Below are 16,877 nucleotides of genomic sequence, written 5' to 3' on the forward strand. Positions count from 1 at the left end.
CTGTCTGTACTTGTAAGATTAGTCTTTACTTTGCTCAAGGGACAGACACAATGTGTGTGTTCCAACAGCTGCTCCTATAAGCAGTGTAAGGCATTACAAGAAGAGGAAAGGTTTATCTTTGTAGTAATGGATTAGAAACTTGATCTGGGAAAAAAATTCTGTTACTAAAAACCACTTTTCTGAGGACTGGTGTTAAAGGAAGAGGAATACACCCATATACTGTGTCTTCAGCCACTTTGAAATACGTGTGGCTGTTACTTTCTGCTGCAACTGAATTTACTACACAACTCATTAGTGTCCTTTAACTGTGACTAATAGGAAATCATGTTTATTCAGGACCTCTGTGGCCTCTGTCCAAAGGGATAATAAGTATGCCATCTGTGAGAGTAATTTGTGTCATGTGTACATATATGTCCAGAGAACTGGAAGCATAATAATAAGTGTTGCTTTTGCATAGATTGAAGAATACACATTTAATGGCAGGGTGACTTTGTGCTGCAATCAAGTTGAAATGAAGTCAAGCTTGATGTCTGGATGACTCTCTGGTCTGTTAACACTTCCCTGAGGTACTGCAACCTGTTCTGGTTTGAAATTTGGACTATTTCACAGATGGCTCTACTAGTTTCATGTTAATAATTCCTAGACCTTGGTCTGAATAGGAAGATTCAGCTAGAATAGAGATTGTGTTTGTGTTTGAAATAGGTAGATGGAAGTGCTCCTGAATGACACCTAGAGAGTATTTTTCATGGATTTGAATTATTTGTGTCTGTTTCATTGGATATTAAATTTGTCCTCTCATAAAAGATATTTTCTTCCACTTAAAAATATCAAACTGTCACACCAGTTAAAAAATCATGTGTAAATATGATGTATATAAGAATGTTTCAGAGCACAGGTGAAAAATCAAAGGAGAATACAAAAGGCAGTTGTGCAGTCAGTAGAGACATACAAGTGGAAAACATAACATACTCAGGGAAACTATTTGTTGTTTGGGTTCTGGCTTTTTTGTTTGCTTGTTTTTAAAGAAAATGACTATTACTATTATTCACACAGTTAATGTGAAAGCCTGTGGAGTAACAAAACCAAGTAACCTGAGGGTGGTTTTGCTTTTAGAACAATAAAATTTGTTGTATATATGAAAAAATGAGTCAGAAATTATCAAAGCAATGCTGATGTCAACAATAGCGTTCGTAAGATCAAGTACTTTCATTATTGTTCACATCAGAACAAGACTGTAAATGAAGAAGATTTGTTATTATTAACAGTTTGAAATATGTGGTTTGGATTTTCTTGCTTGATTGTAAATCAGAAAGTTCATTCTGTGATTCTAACACATCTCCACTGGCTTCTCCAGCCTCTCACCTTTCCAGAGAGCTGTAGCTTCATATTTGGTCAATCTGCCAGTTTCCCCAGTTAGAACTTGCACATCTTCTGAGTTCGTACTCAGCAAGTATTTTCAGAGTACAACTCTGTGCTTCTCACACTTTTTGAGGGTATGACCATTATTGAGTTATATTCCAAACAGATTAAAATGAATCTGGTTAGACTCTGTGTTTCCCACTTCTGGCAGTACTTCCCTTTCCTGGTCTGATATAAGTGCTGTGGGCTGTTAACGAAGGTTATGGCAGCCTTTTTTTCCCCTTATATTTAGCAGCTCTAGTTCCTGAAGTAAACCATATCAGAAATTACTCTTTTAGGCAAATCTTGCGTAGTTTAGCTCTGACACACTGCCTACTGCTATCTTCTTGGAGAACTCCAATTCACTTGGAAGTGGTAATATTTCTGTTGGGTCTCTCCTAAGGGGCGATTCCACATCAACTGTGGAATCACTGAACAGGTTTAAGAATATCTGTGTCTTCTTTCCAGATGGACTTCTATGTTCTGCCACTCCCTCACACTGAATGTCTCAGTCAGAAGGACTTGAAACTCAACAGAATTCCTGTGTTCTTACTACCAACTGACCTGTTCCAAGAGCAGTCTGAAGCCCCTCCTTCCATCAGCTTATGTAAGCGCACACATAGCCCACATCAATGGGCTCCCCAGCCCCATGTTGTTCTTTAGATTGTTTTGGGGTTTCTACCTCATTTATGGAAGGTCAGTTTGATTCCTTGTGCTAGCAGTAGCGGTCAAAACCTTTGGTATAATTCTGGTTTATAAAAACAAACCAAAAAAAACCCCTTATCTGTCCAGCTCATGGAATGGTCATATGTGGGAATAGCTATTGAACACCAGCAGTTGGTGGACTTGCTTCTCCCCTATAGAAGCTGGTAGAGAAGTGTCATAGATGCCTGAGAGCTTCAGGTCTGGCCCTCTCAGTAAAAATTTCCTTTTTCGTCAGATATAATTTTTTCACTATACTATTTTGGTGGTTGATTTTTCTAGAAGCAAAATTTGCAATAGGTATTTTTATCATATGAGTTGTCAAAATTTGGATTAGGCTGGAAACATTTACAGCCAATGTTATTGATGCTAATAAAAATTGCAGCTGCTGCAACCTGAAAAGCCTGGGTTATGGTATGTAGTGCCTAGCTTTTATTGCCTGGATCTGGAAACAGAACATTATGGAGTCACAATCCATGTAACTTTTATAAAGTTATTGGAAGAATCAGGGTCAGTCCTAGAGCCCTTCAGGTCATTTGCCTAGTTTATGTACTGCTTTTCACATGACTGAGTTGTCCACTTGTGGCTGGCAGTCGGAATACTATAGAGGAACTAGAGATAGTTACTGTGGGTGTCACCTGTAACACCCCAGAGGGTGTTCTCTCCCTCTCCTCACCCCACTGTGACCCCGCCTCAAAGCCGAACCCAGGAGACCTTTCAAAAATCACTACAGTTATGGTGATAATTTTAACACTTTTTAGTAAAACTGAAATTGTCTTGCATCTTGAAATAGTGATGGGCTTATCCATTCACGAAGATGGATGAAAAGAGTGACATCGAAAGAAATTTTCTAGTGGAATAACTTCCTTTTCAGGGCAAATAGGAATGTTTTGGCTGTGTTGTTTTGTTGCGTGTTACGCAAAAAACATTTGATTATATTGTCTAACAAGACAGAACAAAGTATTGCTAGACATTTGCTAGCCTTAAGGAGAAAAATAATCCGTTCTTTAAAATCTTCTTTTAGGCTAATCCTCTCACATGCAGAATTCCTAATCTACATTTTTGTAATTAGAGAGAAAATTGTTTTGGGGAGAATGAGACAGGCACAGAAGACCCAGTGTCTGTGCATAGAATATCTGCTACATGATTGACTCAGTGTTGTACAATCACTTGGTGGAACAGTAAGATTAAGGGAAAGTGTATCCTCAGTGACTTTTTAGAATAAGTACCATTTGATTTTTCACGTCTGCACTCCAAGCTGAGCTCTACTAAGCTCAATTTTGTCCTTCAGTATTTGACAACAGTTTCAAAAATTAATCAAGAGGTGAAAAACTGCAAGTCATACTTTCATGCTTCTACTTAAAGTAAATCAATGACTAGAAATGAGTTTTGTTGCAGCCATGCCGTGGGACTGTCCTGTGTACCACAGCCAGCGTTACAATGCCCAACACTCCCGTGCTTGCCCTTGACCTGATATTCTCCTGGTATTAGTGTAGCTGGAGCATGGACTTAGCAGTGTTTGGTTAATGGTTGGACTTGGTGATCTTAAAGGTCCTTCCCAACCTAAATGATTCTATGAGCCCAGCTAAAGTCATCTTCCCCACCTCCTATCCTGAACATTACCTTAACATACCTGTAAGTTTTTTTTTATGGTTTCTTGATGTTACTTAGATGATTTTATCACGTACAAGAGCAGAATGAATATCTTCCTTTAGTAAAGGTCAGAAATAATGACAATTTAGGTCTTTGACGACCTATGATGGAATTAGACAAGTGTGTTTCCAATGGTCTGTTTTTGTTCACAAGCAATATATTTTTAATGATGTAAAGGAGACTTGGGGATAACTTAAAATTTTTGGAATTGTGAGAGAGCTGACCCCCTACTCAGCACATAGCTGAGATTGCCAAAACACTACTTTTTTCAGATCCAATAGATGCTGCTGCCTTTGAAATCCCCAATCAAAGTCAGTCTTGCCTGGCTCTTTCTGTCTTGTTAGACTGAAATGATATAACAACACTTCAGATAACAAATCATTTAGAAAGAGCATCTTCTGTTTCACATTGAATAGGTGTCTTGAGTTATCTGCATCAAAACAGCTGATAGATAGCAACTTTAGAAGAAACTCAAACTAAAGTCTCTTATTCATTGTTTCCTAATAATATACGAACTGAATTATGATGTATCAACTGCACGGCATTCTTACTTGATGATCAAAAAGTTTTATCTTTGTCATAATTAGTTTTAAAATCTGTGCTTCTGGTTCTAAAGGGATATTTCAAGTGCCAAAACTACTTCTCTGAAACTATCAGGAACACTTCTTCACATCTGTGACCTTGTCCTCTTGAGATTTTTCTTAATCATTTTCCCCTTCCATCAGGCAGTCAAATGCTTAAGGATCTGATTTTGTATATTCCATCAATACATCATTCTCCCGAGTGATTGCTGGCTTTCAGAATACATGGAAAAGTACTAAAAGCTAAATACTCAGAGAGAGACAGGCAGTGGCATCCTTCCCTCAAACACTTTAGTGGCTCTTTTGAGAACACTTTTCATTTGCTCTTTGTGTGAACTACGTCTTGGGAATTTTGCCACATTTAATATTAATCTATGTAGGAACATTTTATTAGCACTATTGTAGTTACAGACAAGTTTTATTTTAATTTTTGAGTTTGGAGCCAGCTGTTTTCTGGAAAATTTATTTTGCAGCTGAAATTTCTTTCTTTTAATTTTCAGGGTAGAGATCAAATAGGTTTTATACATTTCTTTTTTTTTTTTTTTGTTTATTGTGGTGTCCTTGAGAAGAAAAGCTGTGCATACAACAGACCCGACCTTGTCTTTGTTCTCTGATAATTAGGAAACCTTATTTAAAACTGGTCATGATCTTTGTTCTCTGGAGATTAGCATCTTTCAGATGCATGAAGTTCATCTTGGACTAATTAAATTCATAAGGATTTTTCTGAGCATATGGTGGAATTGCATCTTTTTTTATCTGAGTTGTGCTCTTGAATGTGAACCCTTCCTGGCTCCAGAGTTACAGTAAGGAGAGAGGAATGGTATTGTCATTGCTTGTGGTATAGAACCAGACTGTTGTAATTAAGTCACGTAGGCAAGTAGGTAAGGGGTATCAGTGTGAGAGAGGGGGTGATTCAGCAGGAATGGGGAGGGAGAAGAAACAACAGAATAAAGAGATTTGATGGAGAACTACACTGCAGGTTGATAACAAAAATGGGAATTCATGTTATCCCTCATGACTCTTAACTCACTCTTTAGCCACAAAATGCAGTTGGCAGTCAAGATCAGAGCACAAGCCCTCCTCTGGAGATCCAGGTCACCTTTGACATGGCAGAGCTCTGAAGCCTTGAGGATCCTCAGCAGGGACCTGCCCCTTCTCTTTCGGAGGCTGCCTTTAACCTGTGGTTAAGACAGCTTAGTCTCTGCCTGAGCTGTGCTGCAGGTACAGCCGTGCCCGTTCTGTACCTCCCTGACTGATGCTGTTCTGGCCCAGACCTGCCCTGTCACTGCAGACAGCCTGGGCAGTTGGCAGAACCTGGTCACCATCACTGGACCTGCTCTGTGTGCCTTGCTGGGGTCCTGCAGCATTGCCCCTTTGTTGAGAAGGGCACAGCCCTGCCTGCTTTGCTGCGACTTGGGCTCCTGCCTTTGCTATTCCTTGGGATTGTCTTCCTTTTCTAGATGGTTGTATCTGAACTGCAAAACCAGCAAACCAAAAATGTCCTGCTGGAGGAAGCTTCAAATGCATGTACTGCAAAGTACATTTTTCTTTCTCTGTTTAGTTACCAGCTTATGTTGTGATGGAGAGAATTTTAAATTTCGGTTATCTTTGTTTTTCACCTTCTTGCATTATTTTACTTGTGCTGCTTTTTTCTTTAAGGTAGATGCTCTGTGTCTCTCTCTTCAGTGCCAACCTCATCACTGCTTCATGCTGGAAATGCATTTGATCAGAATGAAAAACCAGAATGAGATTTTAAAGAAAAATGAAGGGTTTATCCCCTAATAGATTATTTCTTGGTATTGCTAATTTAACAGCATTGTGCAACATAAACAGTAAGATAGTTAAACCAGATCAGACTTCAACTAAATTGTATTTGTATGCCTGTGGATTATGCTCCCTATGTTACGGAAGCAGTTATAGAGTTTGGAGTGAAAAAGGAATGCATAATTTTTTAGTATCAGACGAGTATAGTATCCTTATATTCAGCTGCTAAACAAAATCCTTTGGAAATCTTGTTTGAATTTTTGATTTTGTGTTGAGAAAAGCAGCAACCAATTTGGAAAAAAAACAAGTGGTTGCAGGCAGCTTCCTCTGCAAAGAAACTGGGGCACTCTAATCTGCATGCACTAGTTTTTCTACATGAGAGATGTATAAAGGGTTTTCCACTTTCTGAACTGTCACTTAGATCTGCACTGAAACATTTTGGCAGTCGCTTCCTGTGTGGTTCATCATATGTCTCCTTGATGATTTCTCACTCCATGGAGGAAGGGGGTGAGTGAGGAGGAACCAATAAATGATAACCTAAGAAAACCACTCGGTGTATGTCATTTAGAAATGTCATGTACACCTTGTAAAGAGTATGTTACCTTTTAAGTAAGAATCCTGCAAGGCAGTGTGGGTGGCAGTGGAGATTCTACCACTGCTATGTAAGTGCCCTTGCAAGGCAGAATCTGTACTGATTGTAATCATTCTCTAAAAGAAAAAAACCTCAACTTTACAGACTGAATATGACGAACAGGAATGCCAGTTTGTTGATGCTTCTGAGTGGATTCCTCTGTGGAATAAAATACATGGTGAAAAGCTGCCAGGAAAGGACATCACTGAAGTGGTTAAGTTGGCAAAGCTGTTCTTATGCCACCTCCTCCCCTATAAAACTCTGTCAGGGGAACCAGAGTGTATTTGTGGAGTGGTTCCTGTCAGCACGGACTGTTACTCTATATGCTCTAAATAATGTTAGTTACTGATGCAGATTCTGAAAGACCAGCTAGAATTGACTGATTTCTAGAGGAAACTAAAGTTTCCTATAGGATCTCATCTTTATTTCCATTTAATTAAAGGATCATTTCCATTTTTTACAGACTAACACAATTATCAAGTGATGCTTGCAGAATATGCCAGAACCACTTAAAACTTCAGGTTTCTGCTTTGTGCTGTCAGGCATTAGAAGAACCCAAAGTTCCTCTGCAAGGTTCTAAGTTGTTATTTAGGATGTTTGTAAAATAATCCTCAAGTACGGAAGTTCCAATTCATCGTAGTAAAAACAGTTGAAAAAAATAATTCAAAATAACAGTCTTAAAATACAAAAGGTGAAACACTGTAATTATCTCAACAGGTATGTAGGAATAGTCTTGAGGTGACTTCCATGGGCTTCATACAGGAGGTTCAGGTCTCATTTATTTACAGCTATTGATGGGTTTGGGTGCCTGAATAGAGGTGTCTAACCTTCATAAAGATATTTTAAAGCAATGAGGCCTGGAATATTGCTTTTATCTTGTAAAGTGAGCAAACACTCAGAAAGAAAAGTTTCTTTGGCAAACTTGTGAAAAACCTTTATAGTGTAGTAAGCCATAATTCTTTGACCCTTTTTTGTTAACATTTGATCAGTAATATTTATTTCACAGCTACAGGAGGACTATTTCTTTTTTAGCATTCCTGTGACCTACACAGATTTCTCCACATAATTAATTTCTTTCATTCTTTCACTCATTCTTTCACTCATTTTTGTCTTCTTGTAAATATTGTACAGTCTTTAAAAACTTGAGTTTCTTTTAAAAATACAGCCCCTTAAGAGCTTCTCTGCAGAACCACTAGGATTGAATCCCTAAATCCTTATAAAATAGTGCAACATTAAAAAAATGAGTGTGTTATATTGGTGTCATAAGGGTATCAAGGCTACCAGAACTGCAGAGTTCAAATTAACTTTTCATACTCTACGGGCAGCCAGAGTTGGAAGTGGAAGCAGAAGCTTCTGAGCTTCAGTCTGTGCTTTCTCACAACATGACATCCTATTAGCTAAAAACAGTGTTGCATTTTCTGCACTGCTTGAGCTTGTGCTCTTTTACAGTCAAAAATCTGTTTAACTCCTAAGGGACTCTCTCCAGGTTCTCTGGGTGTGTACTGCGGTATCTCCCCAGCATATCTTGTCTTATGTTGTAGCAATATTCAGCCTCACTGAACTCCAAGGAGGTTGTATAACAGGGGAAACCACCACGTTTGTGGTGGAATCAGACTAGTTCTGTAAAATGGCATTGACTTACCAGTCTACCAAGTAATGTATTTTGGAGTAACTTCAGTTTTACTAAAACAGTATCTCATCTTCCTGCCAATGCTTATGTTTTGTCTCCTCTATTTGACAGTGGCATTTGGAGCCATTTATTTGGAGTGCTGTTATTATGCTAATGAACACAATTATATTGTATTTAGACTGAAATATTGAGACCAATAATAAGTTACAAAACCTAGTATGAAAGTCTCATAACAAAGCAAGGAAAGAGCACCTTCAGTCTTGCTTTTGTCTAACTGGTGGTTAGTCAAAAGCATAAATCTAAACTGCAGTCCTACGGTGTCACTGGTTTAACAAATACCTCCCTTTGTCACACATTCCTTCAAGATAATAAAGATTTAAGCTCCAAGAATGTTCTCTCTGTGTATGAGAAACAAATTTAACAGGGCTACAATTTCCATTCTTTCAAGACATTCTGCCTGGCAGTTCAGTATGGATCTTAAGGGATTATATTATTTCAAGTGTAGTTTTACTCAGCACCTCTGAGACCAACTGCTGTGAAATCAAGTACCTGTATGAAGAAATCTGTCTCCTAATCACATTTTTCTTGCCTCTGTTAACTTCACAGTTCTTCCATTGAAGAAGAATCATCATCCACTGTGAAGCCACATTATGCAGCTCACATAGACTTGCCCTGCCTGTTGAGTTGTTATTTTAGCAATGGCATAGTATCTCCAAAGGCCCATTAAAATATATTGCCTGTTAGACTGCATTTTCCAGGAAGGCCAAGAATACGAAGGGGACAGGGCTTGGAAATCTATACAAGTTTGTGAGAAAGAAGTCACTTAGGAGGAATCAGAAACGGCAATAGTTTCAGATGAATGTATGTGCAGCCAAAAGTGAAGGGTGAAAGAAAGCTTACATTAAACTTCTGTGTGCTTTACTGCATATATATCTGAAATTTTCTGAGTTTTTGGGGTTTTTTTAATAGAAATAGCACCATTTCAAATGTAACATATTTTTACAGTGTACCTTGGGTAATTTTGTGAATGTCCATAAGCTGCAGGTTAATAGGGACTGCTACAGTAATATAAACTTTCAGAAAAGTAACTTTTTACACTTAGGAAGTGGTAGGAAGTCTCATTATCACAGTTAAGACCCTGGCCTTGCTGTTTAAAACTACCCTGTTGCCTTTTTTATTTGGGGGGTGTGTGTGCTTCATTGTTGCAGCAGTGTTAATTAGAAATGAATCAATCGTGGCAGGCAGGCAGTCGATACCTGATTTAATTATATTATCTTTAAATAACAGAAGTAGGCAGGTATTGTGCAGGGTTCTGTGAGAGCTCTGTGAGGGACAAACGCCCAGAGCACTCAGCATGATTTTAAAGCAATCCTCTATAAGCTAGTGTTCAGTAGAACCTTTTGTGGGGTGAGGGGGATGTCTGTTTGTTCCCCCTCTTCTTTCTCCTCTCCTCCCCCTGCTGCTAATTACAAGGAGACTTTTAATGAGGTTAATTTTCAAATTAGGTTCATTTTCATTCATAATTACTTTTCTCATTGTGGAGTTGGTCCAATGCTGAGGGTATAACCTATGTGAAAGTCAGCTGAATTTCCTATCCTGCCATTTGTTACTCATGGGGGGTTCCCATTGCTTGTCATTCTTAAAGGTGAGATGACCTCAGATTCAGCAGGGATGACCCATGTTATTGGTTGCAAGACTGGGAACTATAATTGTATGCATGTTCTGGTTGCAGACTCAGACATTAATGTTAATAAGATGATGCAGAATATTTAAGATTGCAGGATGTTTACTATCGTTTTCGGGCATCTAATGAAGATGACTTGGGTGAATTGAAGTTTAGGGCTAAAATATATCTTTGTGGTCAGTGAAGACAAGTGTGTTCATAGAGCAATTCAAACCAGACAACCTTAGGAATTGGCAGGCAATCAGTATGAATGCCAGCCCTCATTTCTGGCTTTTGCTGGCTAATTCTAACCAAAAAAGTTTGAATAACTTTCAAACTTTCATGTTACTTCTCAATAAAGGAATTGTTCAGCTTTTGTATTGAAGGGAACTTTGTTTAAGAGTGCATTTTCCTTTGTGTTTAGTTCTTACAAACCCAGAATATTTTGTTGTACAGTAATGAGGCCTTGGAATATAATTTCTCATGACCCAGTAGCCAAATGTGTTGTATTAACTTGAACACATGTGGCATTTAACTGATACCAGTTGAGGCTCCTGTACCTTATGGCTACCCAGCTGCTCTGTACAGGGTTAGATTAGAAAACAGAACTTTGTCTTCTAGGGTTTGAACAAGAACATCTGCCCAAGCAAGCTGCTGAGTTAAACAAAAGGGGAATGTGCTGGAATGGAAACATTTAAAGACAGATGAAGTCCTTCTGTTGCAACCAAAGCTATCAGGTGTTCCCTTTGGGATGCTGTTTTACCTCCATATTTATTTCTAAATATGGTGGCACTGGTAGGTAGAGCAGTGGACTTTTTTTTAAGTAGCCTGCACTTTCGTGTCTCTATGGTAGCAGCTATGGAATAAATAAAAACAAAAGGGGTAAGTAAGTAAGGGGTAAGTAAGAAAAAGCAAAAAAGGTTTTACTGAACAAGCACTTAATTTCTGTTGATAACTGTCAGCATATTAGTCATCAGTAGAATGAGTATATTCTCTGATACACCTGAGAAAGGTCGAGTTTTTCAGTGTTAATGATGAACAGTTATACTGTTCCTTTTTGGTAACAATTTTATAGCTCAATGTCCTTGACAGCTTTTAAAATTTTAGTTTGAGTGCAAGAGCTCTTAGTCTTGAAACAGAGTGTTAGCGCAGTGTCAAGGAGACATTTGTTGTTTTCATGACATAACTTCTTACTGCAGAAATTCATAATAATCCAATTTAGCTGTGTATTTTGTTTGTTGGGATTTTCATTATCTCCCCTGCTTTTTAGATGAAGCTGATATATCCATGAAAAAACCCCAGTAGTTCAGAAAATGCATGTATTTTTGTTCACCTTGCAGGTTTTACTCTGGAAGAATAAAGAAGAATTTTTAGCAGAATTAAATGGATATACACAAATGTTTTTCCTGCCTCCAAAGAGATTGTCACAAAGATTTAAATCAGAAAGAGTATTTAGGATTCTTAGAATTTGTGCTTTATTACTCATGAGTTGTTCAACAAGATATTTGGTTCTTTATACATGCTACATAGCTTTATACATGCTATTCTTCAAATAATTACAAGTAGTATCCTAGAAAAAAATAACATTGAATATATAAACTAGAAATATCATATTAAAGACCTCAAATTGTCCATTTTAAATAGACAGGGTTAGTTTGGGATCCCTCCTTATGTTCCCATAAGTTCTGTATTGAGTCCTTGAGTTCCTTGGACCACATATTTCTGTGTGGTGATTCTTCAGTGTGAGTTTTTTAAACCTGTACTTCTCTTTAGGTAGGTGTGTTTTGCTTTTCTTTTTTTTTTCTTTCCAGTTCAGCTTTTTTCTGTGATGTCATGTGTTTACTCAGGCTATGGGTATTTTTAATTATTATTTCTGGATCACATTTTGTCCTTCAGAAAAATTTTCTGATTCAACTTCTAACGTATGTTAAAGTGTTTTAGTATTTTACAGATTCTTGCTTCTACTTCTGTTTTAATGTTCTGCAGGTGACAGAATAGCTTTAGAATAAAATATTTAAAATTAACAAACTTGATAATCATTTTTTCTTGCACTTTAAAGTCTAAAATAACAACATACATATATAAAGAATTTTGAAGTCAGATGAGGGTATTCACCAAAGTTCTCATTTGCTTTGAGAATACTCCCCTTTACCCTGAAGTGTGTAATAAAACCCAAACTGCAACCTCACCTCTGAACTGATTTGGAAATCCTTCCTGAGAATAAGCCAAACAAACTGAGACTACTTTATGACTTCAGGAAGATTCTTCTGAAATCACAAAGATTAAAGACAATTAAAGATATTATGAGGGCCTTTATAAAGTAGTAATCTGAACAGGTACCTTAAAAATAGCTCTTTAGAGTAGGCCATCAATCAAGACAAAAGTTCTTAACTTGGTAATGGTAGATTATTAATAATTTGCTCAGGCTTTTAAGTTCAACTATTTCATCAGCAATTAAAGGAACAGAAGCTGTTTTTCAACATAAACTAATCAACATAAGCTTATATGAGTGTTTTCTCACTGAAGAGGGGAAGCAGACATTTGCTTTTGAGATACCCAGCTCCCTTGCAGCTTCTGATGTACTAATTAGTGTGTTTAATACTTCCTATTTATGAACCCTTTATCATTTTCTATTAGTCACCATTTGAATGTTACATTTGGATTTTAATTATGTTGTGTAGTTTGATTTATCCAAGCTGCATACTTCCTGCCATATCACAAAAGAAATACAATATATTAGCATATTTTTAATTCATTTCCCTTTCATGTGTCGCTCCTCAACATATTCATAACTTGCAAAGAGAGAAAGGTAGTTGATAAAAGTTTTCTCTTTGATTTTTAAACTCGTCACAGTTCTTGCCACCTGGTAAAAACTGATTTGCCTTCTTTTCAAGCTTGGATGAATCTCATTCAAGTAGAAATTGAAATGTAAAAGATTCCCTTAAAGAAAATAGTATGAAAGTTTCAGATCAGGCAATGCTTGACATATTAGGCATGATTTCACAGAAATTTTACCTTTAAGTTTTATTAAACAAATCTAACACTTTGCACATCCAAGCACAGTGGTCATCTTCAAAGATTTGTGCTTTTCACAGCTTTTAAGCAGCGATTCCTGTCCCGTGGCAAACATGGGAGTGCATTTGTGCCTCTGTTTCTTTCACCTGCTCTGTTTTTCCTGCTGTCCTGTAAGTTTAGTCCGTCTGTGTTTCTGCCGTGTAAAAACAGCAAGGAAATTCTTCATTTCTGCTACACGAGGCCTTGTATAGAGAGTTTGGGTATTGTACAAAAAACCCCCAAAACAGACTGAGAGAGGGTTGGACTATTGGACTTGGAGAAAAGAAGGGTCCTGGGAGACCAGTAACACTTTCCAGTACCAAAAGGGGCTCCCTGGGATGTGGAGAGGGACTTTATTCAAGGTCATGGAGCGACAGGACTAGGGGGAAAACGGCTTTAAACTGACAGAAGATGGGTTTAGACTAGATATCACAAATAAATTCTTTACTTTGAGGGTGGTGAGGCCCTGGCACAAGTGCCCAGAGGAGCTGTGGAAGCCCTATCCCTGGAAGTGTTTAAGGCCAGGCTGGATGGAATTTTGAGCAACCCGGTCTAGTGGAAGATTCCCTGCCCATGGCAGGGGGGTTGGAGCTAGATAAGCTTTAGGGTTCCTACAAACAAACCCAAACCATTCTCTAATTCTATGAAAATGAGCTGTAGAACCCACACCTCCACACTTGATAATATATGCATGCACATATATTTATAAAACATTTTTCTATGGATTTCTTTATAAGTTGCCATTTTTTAATGAAGAGATGTATTTGGTAGGTGTCTTCTGAGGCTTTTTCTAAAGTTTTATTAATTATTACCAGGCTAATTTATACAATTTAATAAATATATTGCCCAGAGTAATTTCCTTTATGGAATTGTTTTGTACATGAATAATGGAATTTGAAATATTTCACATATACTATGTGAATTGATTTTGCACGAAGGAAAAAAAATGCAGTTTAGTTGTCTTGATGACTAAAGCAAGGAGTGAGTAATGGTACTTAACATTTTGAAGTTTATATCAATTAAATATGTAAGCTTGAAGTTTCAACTGTTTTATTACTTATATGCAAGACTTAATATCTCACACGATTTTACATTTTAACAAACCTTTATGTTATTTGGAGATAGAAAAGTTCAATTGCTTTAGCTAAGTAAAATGAGTTGCAGCCACATAAAGCAGAATCATAAACACTATCAGAATCAAGGGCAACTTCTGATGTGTGCTTGATTCAGCTTGCAAGTAAAAATGGGGAAATTAATCACTATGGAGAAAATCTGGTCTTATGAAAACCTTTTCCAATTTATAACCGTCAGATTGTTATTAATTTTAAATTGAAAAAATATTAGATCCTAATAGTACAAAAATGCCCTATTTTTTTAGTATTAGTAATCTTTCCCAGACAAGCTAAACTGCTTTTTATTTGTAGACATAGTACTGAAACAGGACTGGTTAAGAAGGTAGCAGAGTAGAAAGTTTAGAAACATAATAAATATTCTTTATATCCTTTACAGTTAGAGAAACTCTGAAGATGCATATTTTGTTTCTTATTCTTTTCAGTGAGCACTTAGTTGCAGTAATTATGTTGATAGGTTTTGAAACTCGTTATTCAAAATATTTTATGCTTAAATAATTAGTCAGCATTTGAAGAACATTAGTTTGTTTCTCTTTATGCTGTAGATCCTTCCTTAACTTTTTGTTTATTTGCACCAGAGTAGTTGAGCTCTCACTTCCGATTGCATTGAAACACAATTTTTGTTAATATAGTGAAGCTATTTCTAGGTGCAAATCTAATGGTTGTTTTTCTGGACAGAGAAAGACACAAAGTATCACTAAATTGTTTATTGACTCTGCCATTTAATAGCAGTGATGTAAACATGCAGAAAATACAGTTGTGCCAACCTTACCTTCATGGAGGTGTGAACTCAACCACTATTTATTGAAACTTTGTTTCTGGCTTCTTCTCGTGTGTTAATGTCCTTAACTAACCCAGCACTGGAGGTTAGCAAGGGGCAATATTTATCACTTAAATGCATTTGCACGTGCAGAAATTAATCTGCAGAAATTTATTTTAAAGGAAGACGTTTTGTGTCCCAGTTCTACATAACAAATCATTTGATGACAAAGTCAATGGTCTAAGAATTGGTGGGGTTGTCAGGTCTGGCTTTCAATACCAAAAATTTATTTTGCTATTAACATCACATATGACATTATTTTGGAAGACAGCCTCTTGCTCATAACTATTGGGCATTCATAGGGGAAAAAACTTGTTTGATGGGCTATTATAGGATATAGACTTTTGTACTGCTTAGAGGTTCTGCCTCTATATCCATTTCCCGCAGTTTGGGAATAATGAAAAGCATCTGTGTTAGCTGGAAGTTTGAATCCCTGATGTCATAGCAGATTTTCTCACTTTATCCTGATAGCAGTGATGAAGAAAGAGAGTAAACTTCTCTGCTTAAATCAGGAATGATAATTTTATTTTTAATCTGCTGCAACATCTCTGCACAATAATAATTAACAATGATCATGTTTTCAATGGTAATTAAGCAACAATGTTTTCTAGAAATGCTTCTGTAGCTATAGTTCATTAAATGGAGTTAGTTGTTAATATTTCAAATGATCAATATTCGATAGTTTTACATTATATTAAAGGACACAAACATTGAAAGAAATTTTACAGCTTAAAATTTTATGGTCAGAATGCACTTTGCATATAACTTCTTTATTTTTTGAATGGCTTAATTGATAAAAGTCTGTGTACCTTAAGATTTAAAATTACTGTATTTCTCAAGTGTAAGAAAACAACTACTCTGAAATGAAGCCTGGGAGAATTTGGTCAGTAACTTGGTACAACACAGATCAGAAGGTTCGTGCAGAAGAGAGTGGAGCTGTTTATGACCTGTTGACAAAAGCTGGCTTTTTAGACAATTAATTTGCTTATCATAATTATGCAAGAATTTCCCTTTTATTCTAAAGGTTAGACTACACCTCATTTACAACTTATTTATCTTCAAATAGCACTAGAAACACTTCAGAGGAAAGAGAAGTTTAGCAACAGAGAGTTGACAGCAGAACAGAACAGCAAAGGCTGTGGGTGTGTTGAGCAGGGAGCCCTGAAGTACCAAGACATCTGGAAGCCAAGGCCATGGGCAGCCTTGCTTTGTTTCTTAAAGAGGATCAGAATGAAGTTATGTTTCAGATTTTTCCATGTGATATCTGGACTAACTATAAAAATAACTGGAGTTTTGCCACTGCTTTTTCCTATTAAGCACCTGATCACTATGATTTTAAGGAAAATGAGGGGGTCTGTCCCCTCCACTGAGCAAAACAGTAATTTCAATTGTAGTCATCACTGAAACACTGGCAATGTCTGTTTGAATGGCAGGTGAATAAAATAAAAAACTTGCCATTCACACAAAACATTCTGTATTTCTTAAAGGTGTTTGAGACTCATACCCATTACTTGTACTCTGAAGTAATTGGCAGTGTTTAAACCCAAAAAAACATAAAACCACCATGAAATCCAAAACAAACACCCAAATCCAACAGTCACCATCAAATGTCAAACTTCAAATGATGAATATGAAGTGCTGCCTGCCGTGGGTAAAACCACCCTGCAGAACACAATAAATGGATGATTTTTTATTCTTTTTGTTGCTTCCTAAATGCTGGAGCAATATTGTGTGTTTGAAGGGAACATACTGAGAGGAAATTTTTTTAAATTCCCTGGTGTCATTTGCAAGAACAATTATTTTAAAATGCTTTCTCATTTTTCACAGTGTCAGAATTTGGATAAAAACTTT

Source organism: Manacus vitellinus, unplaced genomic scaffold, assembly GCF_001715985.3.
Source record: "Manacus vitellinus isolate BGI_N305 unplaced genomic scaffold, ASM171598v3 scaffold_44_pilon, whole genome shotgun sequence".
NCBI lineage: Eukaryota > Metazoa > Chordata > Aves > Passeriformes > Pipridae > Manacus > Manacus vitellinus.